We start from the raw sequence: 16,998 nt of genomic DNA on the forward strand, positions 1-16,998 counted from the left end.
GATCCCCGGTACAAAAGTAAATTTGCAGAAATTATTCCTGCCATAGAAAGGGATGCACGCATGCAGGAGTATCAGCAGAGACTGTTGCAGAATCTTACATGTGCTTTTCCACAAAATACCAGTGGTGCACGTAGTGAATCTCACAGTTCCAACTTGCCAACCGTGGGACCGTCAAGTGTTCAGCACTCAAACCGTAACAGAACCACAGTATCTGCTGGTAACATCAATTTTGCGGAATCATTTCACCACTTTTTTAGCCCATCCTTTGCAAGGCCACAGGAGACAAGAAGTCTGACACATAGTCAACGCCTAGAGACGATGGTACAGGAGTATCTCCAAGTAAACATTGAAGACACGACTGTGTCACTGGACCCTTGCTCTTTTTGGGCTTCCAATCTGGATAAATGGCCGGAGCTAGCCACTTACGCCTTGGAGATCTTGTCATGCCCCGCAGCCAGCGTTCTGTCTGAACGTGTGTTCAGCGCTGCTGGTGGTGTGCTGACAGATAAGCGCACGCGGCTCTCCACTGATAATGTAGACAGACTCACGTTCATAAAGATGAACAAATCATGGATCCGAAACGACTTTTCTACCCCTGTGTCATCCTGGGGAGAGTAAAAGCTTGATGATTGGTTAAAATCACCCTACCAACCGTTTTAAGCTTTCAAATTACTAATCTTGGCTGGAAAATAATTTGGGCTTTGTAGCAGTGTGCAGCACTGATTCTATTAGGCCATCTATAATAAGCTCCACCAGATTTAAAATTACTAATCATGTTTATCTGTATCTTGACTGGAAAATAATTTGGGCTTTGTAGCAGTGTGCAGCACTGATCCTATTAGGCCATCTATACTAAAGCTTCACCAGATTTAAAATGAATAATAATTTTTAGCTGCATCTAGCCCGGAAAATAATTTTGGGACTCAGAGATGCACAAGACACATAAGTGCCTTCTTGCTGCACTACCTGCAGCATGACCCTCATATTGTCAGAATTCGAAGTAATCATGACTACTGGGTTGCCACACTCTTAGATCCCCCAAACTTTTCGATCAACCTTTTCATTTTAATAAAGACCAAAAAAATGGTCATTTTTGAAATTCTAAGCATTAGCAGGTTGTTAGAAACTGAAATCAAACAGTTTTCAACTCAAAACTTTATTCTAGGTGATGTTACATTTTCACATAGGACCCCTTGTTCGAAAGGAGCTTCTGAACTCTCTCGTCCATTGAATTTGTCAGGTTTTGGATGGTTTCTGCTTCAATTGTTTTGCATGAGGACAGAATACCCTCCCAGAGCTGTTGCTTAGATGTGAACTGCCTCCCGCCATCATAGACACTCCTTTTAATGATGCTCCAAAGGTTCTGAATGGGGTAGAGGTCAGGGGAGCATGGGGGTCACACCATAAGTTTGTCCCCTTTTATGCCCATATCAGCCAGAGATGCAGATGTTTTATGTGCAGCATGAGATGGTGCATTATCATGCAGAAAAATGATCTTGCTGTGAAATACACGGTTCTTCTTCTTGAACCATGGCAGGAAGTGCTGTTTGAGAAAATCCACATACATTATGGAGTTCATCTTTAGCGCCTTCAGGGATCCTAAAGGGGCCGACAATCTCTCTCCCCATGATTCCAGCCCAAAACATTACTCCACCTCCTCTTTGTTGGCGCTGTAGCCGTGTTTGCGTGGGGTGTCCATCAACCAGCCATCCTCCACTCCATCCATCTGGACCATCGAGCGCTGCACGGCACTCATCCGTGAACAAAACAGTTTTGAAATCAGTCTTCATGTAATGTTTGGCCCACTTGAGCCGTTTCTGCTTGTGTAAAGTGGATAGAGGAGGTCGACAGGATGGCGTATGCACAGCTGCAAACCTCTGAAGGACCCTGCATCTTGTTGTTCGGGGGACGTTGGAGGCACAAGCAGCTTCAAAAACTTGTCTGCTGCTATGACAAGGCTTTTTTGCCGCTGCTCTTTCAACCTGATGTAATTGCCTGTAGGAAAGAGTCCTCAATTTGCCCTTATCAGCACGCACACGTGTGTACTGTGAATCAACTACATACTTCTTGATTGCCAAGACACTTCATCCTGATCATCGCACAATGTTGATTGTAGTCATGCCTTGACCTAAACACTCCACAATTTGTTGCTTCTCAGCAGCCGACACATCCTTTTTCTTTCCCATTTTGGCAGAAAATGTAGGCTGCTTAATAATGTGAGAGAGCCTTCTTAAGTAGTCTTGCCTTTCATTGGACACACCTGCCAAACTAATTAGCACAGGTGTCTGCAATTGCTTACAGTGATATAAAGAGCCCTGACACACATCACCATCAATGAGTTTAACAGACAAACAAACAAATTCTTCCCTTATCACTCCTAAACACTTTTTGCATAATAATTTGGAACACAGTGTACATGTGCTTTTCCACAAAACACCAGTGGTTCACGTAGTGAATCTTACAGTTCTAACTTGCCAACCGTGGTCTGTATGGAGTTGTTCAATAAAGGGCCCAAAATTAAGATAACATAGATGGGAGAGGTCTCTATGAATAGGAATTCCTAAGTATTTGATACCCTGTGAGGGCCAGGCAAAGGGAAAGTTGGACTGGATGGAATCCTATATGGATTTGGGGAGGGAGACATCGAGGGCCTCAGACTTCGCTGCATTGATTTTAAAATTTGACCATGTAACAAAGTGATCTATTTCAGCCATAACAGCATGGATGGATATATGTGATTGAGTGATATATACTAGGACATCATCAGCAAATAGAGAGCACTTGTACTCGGTGCCTCCCACCTCAATACACCTAATATTGGGGTTATGGCGAATTGATGAGAGAAGGTGCTCCGTCACTAGGATGTATAAGAGAGGGGACAGAGGACATCCCTGCCTTGTCCCATTGGTGATTGTGAAAGGTGATGAAAATGTTCTGATGCACCCCCTGGGCCTTGGGACACCCGGAGCCGGACCCGTTTTGGTGGATGCTGGTGGTTGTAGTCTTCGTGGCGGCGACCCGGTTCCATGGCTCAGGGTGGTCAAACCAGTGGCGGAACTATTTATGTGGTTTTGATGTTTAAATGTCCGACTACGCCACCCGTGGATTGCGGTCAGAGTGAACCGCCGCTACAGGGCAGACCGCTGAGGCTGGTGTTGTGGGTGCAGCAGAGCGTAGCATAACTCCCCACGGGAGGAGTATAGCCTCAGGGCAGTGTATGCGGAGGATGGGGGTGATGGTGCAGGGCAGCAGCAGTAACGACACGGAGTCAGTGATGCAGTTCAGGGCCTTTAATCACACTTATTATTATCCAGACCACGTCTGCAGGTAACGGCTGCCCACGTCGTACTGTGCTCACCAGGTGAGGGGCTCAGACAACTCCCAGATAACTTTGGAGCACTACACAGGACCCCCTTTGTGTGTCCTTTGTCTGGCCTTTCTTACCAACACTTCGGTCCGGGTGCCTCGGGCCTCCTCTTGGTAAACTTGGCGCCAGTTTCCCTGACCCTATGTGGTGCCTTCCTAGTGGGTGTAGCGAGGGGCTGCACCACATAAAATGTCAGAGCCTCCGGTTTCTAGCTGAGGGTCGTTTCCTGCCTCCACTAGTTCGGGGACCGGTCTCCCCCTTTGGCCTGACCCCTCCACGCAGGTGGATTCGGGCGTGCGGTGGCGACTCGCCCGTCCGCACCCCTGGGATCCCTTCATTCCTTGTTCCTGGAGCCTTCTCCGCTCCTCTTCCTTCCTTCTCCCTCTTCCAGGCCTGGGCCTCTGTTACTAGGCCCGTCTCCGGAGCAGAGCTCATGCAGAGCCCCTGCTCCCTGCCACTTCTGCTCAGACTTCTCTGCACTGAACTAAGATGGTGCCCACCTTTTATACTCCCTTCTCAATGCACCCAGGAACTGCTTCCTCCCTGCTCCTGCACTACAGGGTTCCCCTTCCTCAGTGTTCCCTCCCCCCACTCCAGCCAGGGACAGGGACTGTCGAGCCCATTTCAGGGGCATATTGGTCGCCCTGCCCCACGGCAATGTGGTGTAATGCATGCAGGTGTCGGGTCCTGATCCACACTCCATCCTTACCTGAGAGTGAGATATCACACCTCTGGGTGAGGTGCAATACCTCTGTAGCAACCGAGCCCTCAGGGTGCTACAGTTCCATTTATCTTCAGCCTAGGTGACGTATTGTGATACAGGGCCATGATTTTGGCTATAAAAGGGTCCACTAGACCCCTACCCCAAGCTTTTTAAGAGAATCATATATGGCGTGCCAGGAGACTCTATGGAATGCTTTCTCAGCATCCAACGAGAGTATCTAATTACAAATTTTTAACTGCATCTAGCCCAGGAAATACTTTGTGCCTAGTAGCAGTGTCTGCTAGTCAGCGGATTATCCCGGCTGTTAAGCAAGCTACACCACCTGTAGTTTGGACACTTAATATTTTCAAAGGAAATGCTTCGGGACCACGGGATACTCAGTGAAGAGCATCAGGAGACACCCCAAGGCATAGGGGCTGGGACTGGCAGTAGGATGCCTTGCGGTGGACAGCCGAGCTCGATCCTTATAAAAGCTTTTTAACTGCAGCAGCTTTAGTGGACGCTACTGGAGCTGGAATTACGCGGCTGCTGGCATGAGACTTGCCCTCCAATAGATCCTTGTAAATGGATTTAAAGTGTATTCATTCAAATTAGAGAGACAATTTAAATTAAAAAGCTTAGAGCTGCCTCCACCACAGGGGGGCTCGCTCGACCCACCAGCGGACAGGCACCAGTATTGGGAGAGGGGGGCTGGCCATCAGGGTTCACCGCGGCTCTGGCACAAACCCGGCGACACGGAGGTGGCACGGGCAGGAGCGTACTGGCCGTGTCGGCTTCTCACTTTTTGGATTTTAGAAGGGCATGACATGCCTATATCTGTGTCTCCCCCTCCTTTTACTCCTCCACCTCTTTTATTTTCGCATGACTAAATGTACTTGTCACTTTTCCATGTGTTAGTTATGTCTTCTGAGCAGTTTGTCAGCTTTTGGACACCGTTGAAGGTGTCTTCTATGTGTTTCTATGTGTTTTTGTTTGCCTGCCATTGGTTTTAACGGTGTTCGAAGGTGTTCGACGAACAGTTCGACGAACAGTTCGGCGAACACACGGGTGTTCGACGAACCGAACCGAACTCGAACACTACGGGGGTGGCTCAACACTACTAAATATCAAGGACTCATTGGGCGAATCGCTCTGGAACTGAAATCGGAATGCTCACTGACATATGCCCTATCTGAAAGTCTGAAAAAATGACTAAGCCCAAAAAAAAAAAATTTTTCAACTTTTTTCAATTTTATCCCCGTGGGATATATATTCTACCCACACACATTTGGAACTCTCCTGGGGTACCCTCACACATATTATTCCCTCATTTAGTGGATATTTTCACAAAAAAGTGAAATTTTTGAAAAATTCTGAAATTGTCGGAAAATGACTAAATATCAAGGACTCATTGGGCGAATCGCTCTGGAACTGAAATCGGTACGCTCACTGACATTTCCCCTATCTGAAAGTGTAATAAAATGACTAAGCCCAAAAAAATAATTTTTTCAACTTTTTTCAATTTTAACCCCGTGGGATATATATTCTACCCACACACATTTTGAACTCTCCTGGGGTACCCTCACACATATTATTCCCTCATTTAGTGGATATTTTCACAAAAAAGTGAATTTTTCAAAACTCCAGAAAATTGGCTGAAAATGACTAAATATCAAGGACTCATTGGGCGAATCGCTCTGGAAATGAAATCGGAACTCACACTGATATCTCCCCTATCTGAAAGTCTGATAAACGCTGGAAAAATGACTAAATTCCAAAAAAAAAATTTCTTCAACTTTTTTCAATTTTACCCCCGTGGGATATATATTCTACCCACATACATTTGGAACTCTCCTGGGGTACCCTCACACATATTATTCCCTCATTTAGTGGATATTTTCACAAAAAAGTGAAATTTTCAAAAATCCAGAAAATTGGCTGAAAACGAATAAATATCAAGGACTCATAGTTACATAGTTACATAGTTTATAATGCCGAAAAAAGACAAGTGTCCATCCAGTTCAGCCTATTTCTTGTGCACTGCAGCTCTTCCGCAGCGTTGATCCAGGGGAAGGCAACAAAAACCCATGTGGTATAGGTCAATTTAGACTCATTGGGCGAACCACTCTGGAACTGAAATCGGAACGCTCACTGACATTTCCCCTATCTGAAAGTCTGATAAACGCTTGAAAAAATGACTAAGTCCAAAAAAAAAAATTTTCAACTTTTTTCAATTTTACCCCCGTGGGATATATATTCTACCCACATACATTTGGAACTCACCTGGGGTACCCTCAACACATATTATTTCCTCATTTAGTGGATATTTTCACAAAAAAGTAAAATTTTCAAAAATCCAAAATATTTGCTGAAAACAACTAAATATCATGGACTCATTGGGCGAATCGCTTTGGAACTGAAATCGGAACGCTCACTGACATTTGACCTATCTGAAAGTCTGATAAACGCCGGAAAAATGACTGTCGAAAAAAAAAAAATTTTCAACTTTTTTCAATTTTACCCCCTGTGTGATATATATTCTACCCACACACATTTGGAACTCTCCTGGGGTACCCTCACACATATTATTCCCTCATTTAGTGGATATTTTCACAAAAAAGTGAAATTTTCAAAAATCCAGAAAATTGGCTGAAAATGACTAAATATCATGGACTCATTGGGCGAATCGCTTTGGAACTGAAATCGGAACGCTCACTGACATTTGCCCTATCTGAAAATCTGATAAATGCTGGAAAAATGACAGTCCAAAAAAAATTTTTTTAAACTTTTTTCAATTTTAGCCCCGTGGGATTTATATTCTACCCACACACATTTGGAACTCTCCTGGGGTACCCTCACACATATCATTCTCTCATTTAGTGTTTTTTTTCACAAAAAGTGAAATTTTCAAAAATCCAGAAAATTGCCTGAAAACGACGAAATATCAAGGACTCATTGGGCGAATCACTCTGGAACTGAAATCGGAAGACTCACTGACATTTCCCGGATCTGAAAGTCTGATAAACTTCGGAAAAATGACTGTCGAAAAAAAAAATTTTTTCAACTTTTTTCAATTTAACCCCCGTGTGATCTATATTCTACCCACACACATTTGATACTCTCCTGGGGTACTCTCACACATATTATTCCCCCATTTAGTGAATATTTTCACAAAAAAGTGAAATTTTCAAAAACCAAAATATTGCCTGAAAAAGACTAAATATCAAGGACTCATTGGGCGAATCACTCTGGAACTGAAATCGGAACGCTCACTGATATTTCCCCTATCTGAAAGTCTGATAAACGCCGAAAAAATGACTAAGTACAAAGAAAAAATTTCTTCAACTTTTTTCAATTTTACCCCCGTGGGATATATATTCTACCCACACACATTTGGAACTCACCTGGGGTAACCTCAACACATATTATTTCCTCATTTAGTGGATATTTTCACAAAAAAGTGAAAATTTCAAAAATCCAGAAAATTGCCTGAAAACAACGAAATATCAAGGACTCATTGGGCGAATCGCTCTGGAATTGAAATCGGAACGCACACTGACATTTCCCCTATGGGAAAGTCTGATAAATGCCAGAAAAATGACTAAGTCCAAAAAAAATATTTTTTTCCAACTTTTTTCAATTTTACCCCCTTCGGATATATATTCTACCCACACACATTTGAAACTCTCCTTCGGTACACTCACACATATTATTCCCTCATTTAGTGGATATTTTCACAAAAAAGTGAAATTTTCAAAAATCCAGAAAATTGGCTGAAAATGACTAAATATCAAGGACTCATTGGGCAAATCGCTCTGGAACTGAAATCGGAATGCTCACTGACATTTCCCCTATCTGAAAGTCTGATAAACGCCGGAAAAATGACTAAGTCCAAAAAAATATTTATTTCAACTTTTTTCAATTTTACCCCCTTGGGATATATATTCTACCCACACACATTTGGAACTCTCCTGGGTTACCCTCACACATATTATTCCCTCATTTAGTGGATATTTTCACAAAAAAGTGAAATTTTCAAAAATCCAGAAAATTGGCTGAAAACGACTAAATATCAAGGACTCATTGGGCGAATCGCTCTGGAGCTGAAATCGGAACGCTCACTGACATTTCTCGTATCTGAAAGTCTGATAAACGCCGGAAAAATGACTAAGTCCAAAAAAAAATTTTTTTCAACTTTTTTCAATTTTACCCCCGTGTGATATATATTCTTCCCACACACATTTGGTACTCTCCTGGGGTACCCTCACACATATTATTCCCTCATTTAGTGGATATTTTCACAAAAAAGTGAAATTTTCAAAAATCCAGAAAATTGGCTGAAAACGACTAAATATCAAAGATTCAATGGGCGAATCGCTCTGGAACTGAAATTGGAACGCTCACTGACATTTGCCCTATCTGAAAGTCTGATAAACGCCGGAAAAAAGACTAAGTCCAAAAAAAAATTTTTTTAAACTTTTTTCAATTTTACCCCCGTGGGATATATATTCTTCCCACAGACATTTAGAGCTCTCCTGGGGTACCCTCACACATATTATTCCCTCATATAGTGGATATTTTCACAAAAAAGTGAAATTTTCAAAAATCCAGAGAATTGGCTGAAAAAGACTAAATATCAAGGACTCATTGGGCGAATCGCTCTGGAGCTGAAATCGGAACGCTCACTGACCTTTCTCGTATCTGAAAGTCTGATAAACGCCGGAAAAATGACTAAGTCCAAAAAATAATTTTTTCAGCTTTTTTCAATTTTACCCCCGTGGGATATATATTCTACCCACACACATTTGGAACTCTCCTGGGGTACCCTCACACATATTATTCCCTCATTTAGTGGATATTTTCACAAAAAAGTGAAATTTTCAAAAATCCAGAAAATTGGCTGAAAATGACTAAATATCAAAGACTCATTGGGCGAATCGCTCTGGAACTGAATTCGGAACGCTCACTGACATTTCCCCTATCTGAAAGTCTGATAAACGCCAGAAAAATGACTAAGTCCCAAAAAAATTTTTTTTCAACTTTTTTCAATTTTACCTCCGTCGGATATATATTCTACCCACACACATTTGGAATTCTTCTGGGGTACCCTCACACTTATTATTCCATCATTTAGTGGTTAATTTCACAAAAAAGTGACATTTTCAAAAATCCAGAAAATTGGCTGAAAACTACTAAATATCAAGGATTCATTGGGCGAATCGCTCTGGAACTGAAATCGGAACGCCCACTGACATTTCCCCTATCTGAAAGTCTGATAAACGCCGGAAAAATGACTAAGTCCAAAAAAATATTTTTTTCAACTTTTTTCAATTTTACCCCCGTGGGATATATATTCTACCCACACACATTTGGAACTCTCCTGGGTTACCCTCACACATATTATTCCCTCATTTAGTGGATATTTTCACAAAAAAGTGAAATTTTCAAAAATCCAGAAAATTGGCTGAAAACGACTAAATATCAAAGATTCAATGGGCGAATCGCTCTGGAACTGAAATTGGAACGCTCACTGACATTTGCCCTATCTGAAAGTCTGATAAACGCCGGAAAAAAGACTAAGTCCAAAAAAAAATTTTTTTAAACTTTTTTCAATTTTACCCCCGTGGGATATATATTCTTCCCACAGACATTTAGAGCTCTCCTGGGGTACCCTCACACATATTATTCCCTCATATAGTGGATATTTTCACAAAAAAGTGAAATTTTCAAAAATCCAGAGAATTGGCTGAAAAAGACTAAATATCAAGGACTCATTGGGCGAATCGCTCTGGAGCTGAAATCGGAACGCTCACTGACATTTCTCGTATCTGAAAGTCTGATAAACGCCGGAAAAATGACTAAGTCCAAAAAAAAATTTTTTCAGCTTTTTTCAATTTTACCCCCGTGGGATATATATTCTACCCACACACATTTGGAACTCTCCTGGGGTACCCTCACACATATTATTTCCTCATATAGTGGATATTTTCACAAAAAAGTGAAATTTTCAAAAATCCAGAAAATTGGCTGAAAACGACTAAATATCAAGGACTCATTGGGCGAATCGCTCGGGAGCTGAAATCGGAACGCTCACTGACATTTCTCATATCTGAAAGTCTGATAAACGCCGGAAAAATGACTAAGTCCAAAAAAAATTTTTTTCAGCTTTTTTCAATTTTTCCCCCGTGGGATATATATTCTACCCACACACATTTGGAACTCTCCTGGGGTACCCTCACACATATTATTCCCTCATTTAGTGGATATTTTCACAAAAAAGTGAAATTTTCAAAAATCCAGAAAATTGGCTGAAAACGACTAAATATCAAAGACTCAATGTGCGAATCGCTCTGGAACTGAATTCGGAACGCTCACTGACATTTCCCCTATCTGAAAGTCTGATAAACGCCAAAAAAATGACTAAGTCCCCAAAAAAATTTTTTTCAACTTTTTTCAATTTTACCTCCGTCGGATATATATTCTACCCACACACATTTGGAACTCTTCTGGGGTACCCTCACACTTATTATTCCCTCATTTAGTGGATAATTTCACAAAAAAGTGAAATTTTCAAAAATCCAGAAAATTGGCTGAAAACGACTAAATATCAAAGATTCAATGGGCGAATCGCTCTGGAACTGAAATTGGAACGCTCACGGACATTTGCCCTATCTGAAAGTCTGATAAACGTCAGAAAAATGACTAAGTCCAAAAAAAAATTTTTTTCAACTTTTTTCAATTTTACCCCCGTGGGATATATATTCTTCCCACACACATTTGGTACTCTCCTGGGGTACCCTCACACATATTATTTCCTCATTTAGTGGATATTTTCACAAAAAAGTGAAATTTTCAAACATCCATAAAATTGGCTGAAAACGACTAAGTATCAAAGACTCATTGGGCGAATCGCTCTGGAACTGAAATTGGAACGCTCACAGACATTTCTCGTATCTGAAAGTCTGATAAACGCCGGAAAATGACTAAGTCCAAAAAAAAATTTTTTCAGCTTTTTTCAATTTTTCCCCCGTGGGATATATATTCTACCCACACACATTTGGAACTCTCCTGGGGTACCCTCACACATATTATTTCCTCATATAGTGGATATTTTCACAAAAAAGTGAAATTTTCAAAAATCCAGAAAATTGGCTGAAAACGACTAAATATCAAGGACTCATTGGGCGAATCGCTCGGGAGCTGAAATCGGAACGCTCACTGACATTTCTCATATCTGAAAGTCTGATAAACGCCGGAAAAATGACTAAGTCCAAAAAAAATTTTTTTCAGCTTTTTTCAATTTTTCCCCCGTGGGATATATATTCTACCCACACACATTTGGAACTCTCCTGGGGTACCCTCACACATATTATTCCCTCATTTAGTGGATATTTTCACAAAAAAGTGAAATTTTCAAAAATCCAGAAAATTGGCTGAAAACGACTAAATATCAAAGACTCAATGTGCGAATCGCTCTGGAACTGAATTCGGAACGCTCACTGACATTTCCCCTATCTGAAAGTCTGATAAACGCCAAAAAAATGACTAAGTCCCCAAAAAAATTTTTTTCAACTTTTTTCAATTTTACCTCCATCGGATATATATTCTACCCACACACATTTGGAACTCTTCTGGGGTACCCTCACACTTATTATTCCCTCATTTAGTGGATAATTTCACAAAAAAGTGAAATTTTCAAAAATCCAGAAAATTGGCTGAAAACGACTAAATATCAAAGACTCATTGGTCGAATCGCTCTGGAACTGAAATTGGAACGCTCACTGACATTTCTCGTATCTGAAAGTCTGATAAACGCCGGAAAATAACTAAGTCCAAAAAAAAATTTTTTTCAACTTTTTTCAATTTTACCCCCGTGGGATATATATTCTTCCCACACACATTTAGAGCTCTCCTGGGGTACCCTCACACATATTATTCCCTCATTTAGTGGATATTTTCACAAAAAAGTGAAATTTTCAAAAATCCAGAAAATTGGCTGAAAACGACTAAATATCAAAGATTCAATGGGCGAATCGCTCTGGAACTGAAATTGGAACGCTCACGGACATTTGCCCTATCTGAAAGTCTGATAAACGTCAGAAAAATGACTAAGTCCAAAAAAAATGTTTTTTCAACTTTTTTCAATTTTACCTCCGTCGGATATATATTCTACCCACACACATTTGGAACTCTTCTGGGGTACCCTCACACTTATTATTCCCTCATTTAGTGGATAATTTCACAAAAAAGTGAAATTTTCAAAAATCCAGAAAATTGGCTGAAAACTACTAAATATCAAGGACTCATTGGGCGAATCGCTCTGGAACTGAAATCGGAACGCTCACTGACATTTGCCCTATCTGAAAGTCTGATAAACGCCGGAAAAATGACTAATTCCAAAAAAAAATTTTTTTCAACTTTTTTCAATTTTACCCCCGTGGGATATATATTCTTCCCACACACATTTAGAGCTCTCCTGGGGTACCCTCACACATATTATTCCCTCATTTAGTGGATATTTTCACAAAAAAGTGAAATTTTCAAAAATCCAGAAAATTGGCTGAAAACGACTAAATATCAAAGATTCAATGGGCGAATCGCTCTGGAACTGAAATTGGAACGCTCACGGACATTTGCCCTATCTGAAAGTCTGATAAACGTCAGAAAAATGACTAAGTCCAAAAAAAATGTTTTTTCAACTTTTTTCAATTTTACCTCCGTCGGATATATATTCTACCCACACACATTTGGAACTCTTCTGGGGTACCCTCACACTTATTATTCCCTCATTTAGTGGATAATTTCACAAAAAAGTGAAATTTTCAGAAATCCAGAAAATTGGCTGAAAACTACTAAATATCAAGGACTCATTGGGCGAATCGCTCTGGAACTGAAATCGGAATGCTCACTGACATTTGCCCTATCTGAAAGTCTGATAAACGCCGGAAAAATGACTAATTCCAAAAAAAAATTTTTTTTAACTTTTTTCAATTTTACCCCCTTGGGATATATATTCTTCCTACACACATTTAGAGCTCTCCTGGGGTACCCTCACACATATTATTCCCTCATTTAGTGAATATTTTCACAAAAAAGTGAAATTTTCAAAAATCCAGAAAATTGGCTGAAAACAACTAAATATCAAGGACTCATTGGGCGAATCACTCTGGAACTGAAATCGGAACGCTCACTGACATTTCCCCTATCTGAAAGTCTGATAAACGCCAGAAAAATGACTACGTCCAAAAAAAAAATGTTTTCAACTTTTTTCAATTTTACCCCGTGGGATATATATTCTACCCACACACATTTGGAGCTCTCCTTCGGTACCCTCACACATATTATTCCCTCATTTAGTGGATATTTTCACAAAAAAGTGAAACTTTCAAAAATCCAGAAAATTGGCTGAAAACGACTAAATATCAAGGACGCATTGGGTGAATCGCTCTGGAACTGAAATCGGAACGCTCACTGACATTTCCCCTATCTGAAAGTCTGATAAACGCCGGAAAAATGACTAAGTCCAAAAAAAAATTTTTTTCAACTTTTTTAAATTTTACCCGCGAGGGATATATATTCTTCCCACACACATTTAGAACTCTCCTGGGGTACCCTCACACATATTATTCCCTCATTTAGTGAATATTTTCACAAAAAAGTGAAATTTTCAAAAATCCAGAAAATTGGCTGAAAACCACTAAATATCAAGGACTCATTGGGCGAATTGCTCTGGAACTGAAATCGGAAGGCTCACTGACATTTCCCCTATCTGAAAGTCTGATAAACGCCAGAAAAATTACTAAGTCCAAAAAAAATTTTTTTTCAACTTTTTTCAATTTTACTCCCGTGGGATATATATTCTACCCACACATTTGGAACTCTCCTGGGTTACCCTCACACATATTATTCCCTCATTTAGTGGATATTTTCACAAAAAAGTGAAATTTTCAAAAATCCAGAAAATTGGCTGAAAACGACTAAATATCAAGGACCTATTGAACGAATCGCTCTGGAACTGAAATTGGAACACTCACAGACATTTCCCCTATCTGAAAGTCTGATAAACGCCAGAAAAATGACTAAGCCCAAAAAAAATTTTTTTTCAACTTTTTTCAATTTTACCCCCGTGGGATATATATTCTACCCACACACATTTGGAACTCTCCTGGGTTACCCTCACACATATTATGCCCTCATTTAGTGTATATTTTCACAAAAAAGTGAAATTTTCAAAAATCCAGAAAATTGGCTGAAAACGACTAAATAACAAGGACTCATTGGGAGAATCGCTCTGGAACTGAAATCGTAATGGTCACTGTCATTTCCCTTATCTGAAAGTCTGATAAATGTCGGAAAAATGACAGTCCAAAAAAAATTTTTTCCAACTTTTTTCAATTTTACCCCCGTCGGATATATATTCTACCCACACACATTTGGAACTCTCCTTCGGTACCCTCACACATATTATTCCCTCATTTAGTGGATATTTTCACAAAAAAGTGAAATTTTCAAAAATCCAGAAAATTGGCTGAAAACGACTAAATATCAAGGACTCATTGGGCAAATCGCTCTGGAACTGAAATCGGAACGCTCACTGACATTTCCCTATCTGAAAGTCTGATAAACGCCAGAAAAATGACTAAGTCCAAAAAAAAATTTTTTTCAACTTTTTTCAATTTTACCCCCGTCGGATATATATTCTACCCACACACATTTGAAACTCTTCTGGGGTACCCTCACACATATTATTCCCTCATTTAGTGAATATTTTCACAAAAAAGTGAAATTTTCAAAAATCCAGAAAATTGGCTGAAAACAACTAAATATCAAGGACTCATTGGGCGAATAGATCTGGAACTGAAATCGGAATGCTCACTGACATTTCCCCTATTTGAAAGTCTGATAAACGCCAGAAAAATGACTAAGTCCAAAGAAAAAAATTTTTCAACTTTTTTCAATTTTACCCCCGTGGGATAAAGATTCTACCCACACACATTTGGAACTCTCCTGGGTTACCCTCACACATATTATTCCCTCATTTAGTGGATATTTTCACAAAAAAGTGAAATTTTCAAAAATCCAGAAAATTGGCTGAAAACGACTAAATAACAAGGACTCATTGGGCGAATCGCTCTGGAACTGAAATCGTAATGGTCACTGACATTTCCCCTATCTGAAAATCTGATAAATGTCGGAAAAATGACTTAGTGCAAAAAAAAATGTTTTCCAACTTTTTTAAATTTTACCCCCGTCGGATATATATTCTACCCACACACATTTGGAACTCTCCTTCGGTACCCTCACACATATTATTCCCTCATTTAGTGGATATTTTCACAAAAAAGTGAAATTTTTAAAAATCCAGAAAATTGGCTGAAAACAACTAAATATCAAGGACCTATTGAACGAATCGCTCTGGAACTGAAATTGGAACACTCACAGACATTTCCCCTATCTGAAAGTCTGATAAACGCCAGAAAAATGACTAAGCCCAAAAAAAATTTTTTTTCAACTTTTTTCAATTTTACCCCCGTGGGATATATATTCTACCCACACACATTTGGAACTCTCCTGGGTTACCCTCACACATATTATGCCCTCATTTAGTGGATATTTTCACAAAAAAGTGAAATTTTCAAAAATCCAGAAAATTGGCTGAAAACGACTAAATAACAAGGACTCATTGGGAGAATCGCTCTGGAACTGAAATCGTAATGGTCACTGACATTTCCCCTATCTGAAAGTCTGATAAATGTCGGAAAAATGACAGTCCAGAAAAAAATTTTTCCAACTTTTTTCAATTTTACCCCCGTCGGATATGTATTCTACCCACACACATTTGAAACTCTTCTGGGGTACCCTCACACATATTATTCCCTCATTTGGTGGATATTTTCACAAAAAAGTGAAATTTTAAAAAATCCCAAAAATTGGCTGAAAACGACAAAATATCAGGAACTCATTGGGCGAATCACTCTGGAACTGAAATCGGAATGCTCACTGACATTTCCCCTATCTGAAAGTCTGATAAATGCCAGAAAAATGACTAAGTCCAAAAAAAAAATTTTTTCAACTTTTTTCAATTTTACCCCTGTCGGATATAAATTCTACCCACACACATTTGAAACTCTCCTGGGGTACCCTCACACATATTATTCCCTCATTTAGTGAATATTTTCACAAAAAAGTGAAATTTTCAAAAATCCAGAAAATTGGCTGAAAACAACTAAATATCAAGGACTCATTGGGCGAATAGCTCTGGAACTGAAATCGGAACGCTCACTGACATTTCCCCTATCTGAAAGTCTGATAAACGCCAGAAAAATGACTAAGTCCAAAAATAATTTTTTTTCAACTTTTTTCAATTTTACCCCCGTGGGATATAGATTCTACCCACACACATTTGGAACTCTCCTGGGGTACCCTCATACATATTATTCCCTCATTTAGTGGATATTTTCACAAAAAAGTGAAATTTTCAAAAATCCCAAAAATTGGCTGAAAACGACAAAATATCAAGGACTCATTGGGCGAATCACTCTGGAACTGAAATCGGAACGCTCACTGACATTTCCCCTATCTGAAAGTCTGATAAACGCCGGAAAAATGACTAAGTCCGAAAATAATTTTTTTTCAACTTTTTTCAATTTTACCCCTGTCGGATATATATTCTACCCACACACATTTGAAACTCTCCTGGGGTACCCTCACACATATTATTCCCTCATTTAGTGAATATTTTCACAAAAAAGTGAAATTTTCAAAAATCCAGAAAATTGGCTGAAAACTAAATATCAAGGACTCATTGGGCGAATCGCTCTGGAACTGAAATCGGAACGCTCACTGACATTTCCCCTATCTGAAAGTCTGATAAACGCCAGAAAAATGACTAAGTCCAAAGAAAAATTTTTTTCAACTTTTTTCAATT

Source organism: Phyllobates terribilis, unplaced genomic scaffold (genome assembly GCF_046119375.1).
Source record: "Phyllobates terribilis strain yellow unplaced genomic scaffold, ASM4611937v1 Scaffold_15__1_contigs__length_34870131, whole genome shotgun sequence".
Lineage (NCBI taxonomy): Eukaryota > Metazoa > Chordata > Amphibia > Anura > Dendrobatidae > Phyllobates > Phyllobates terribilis.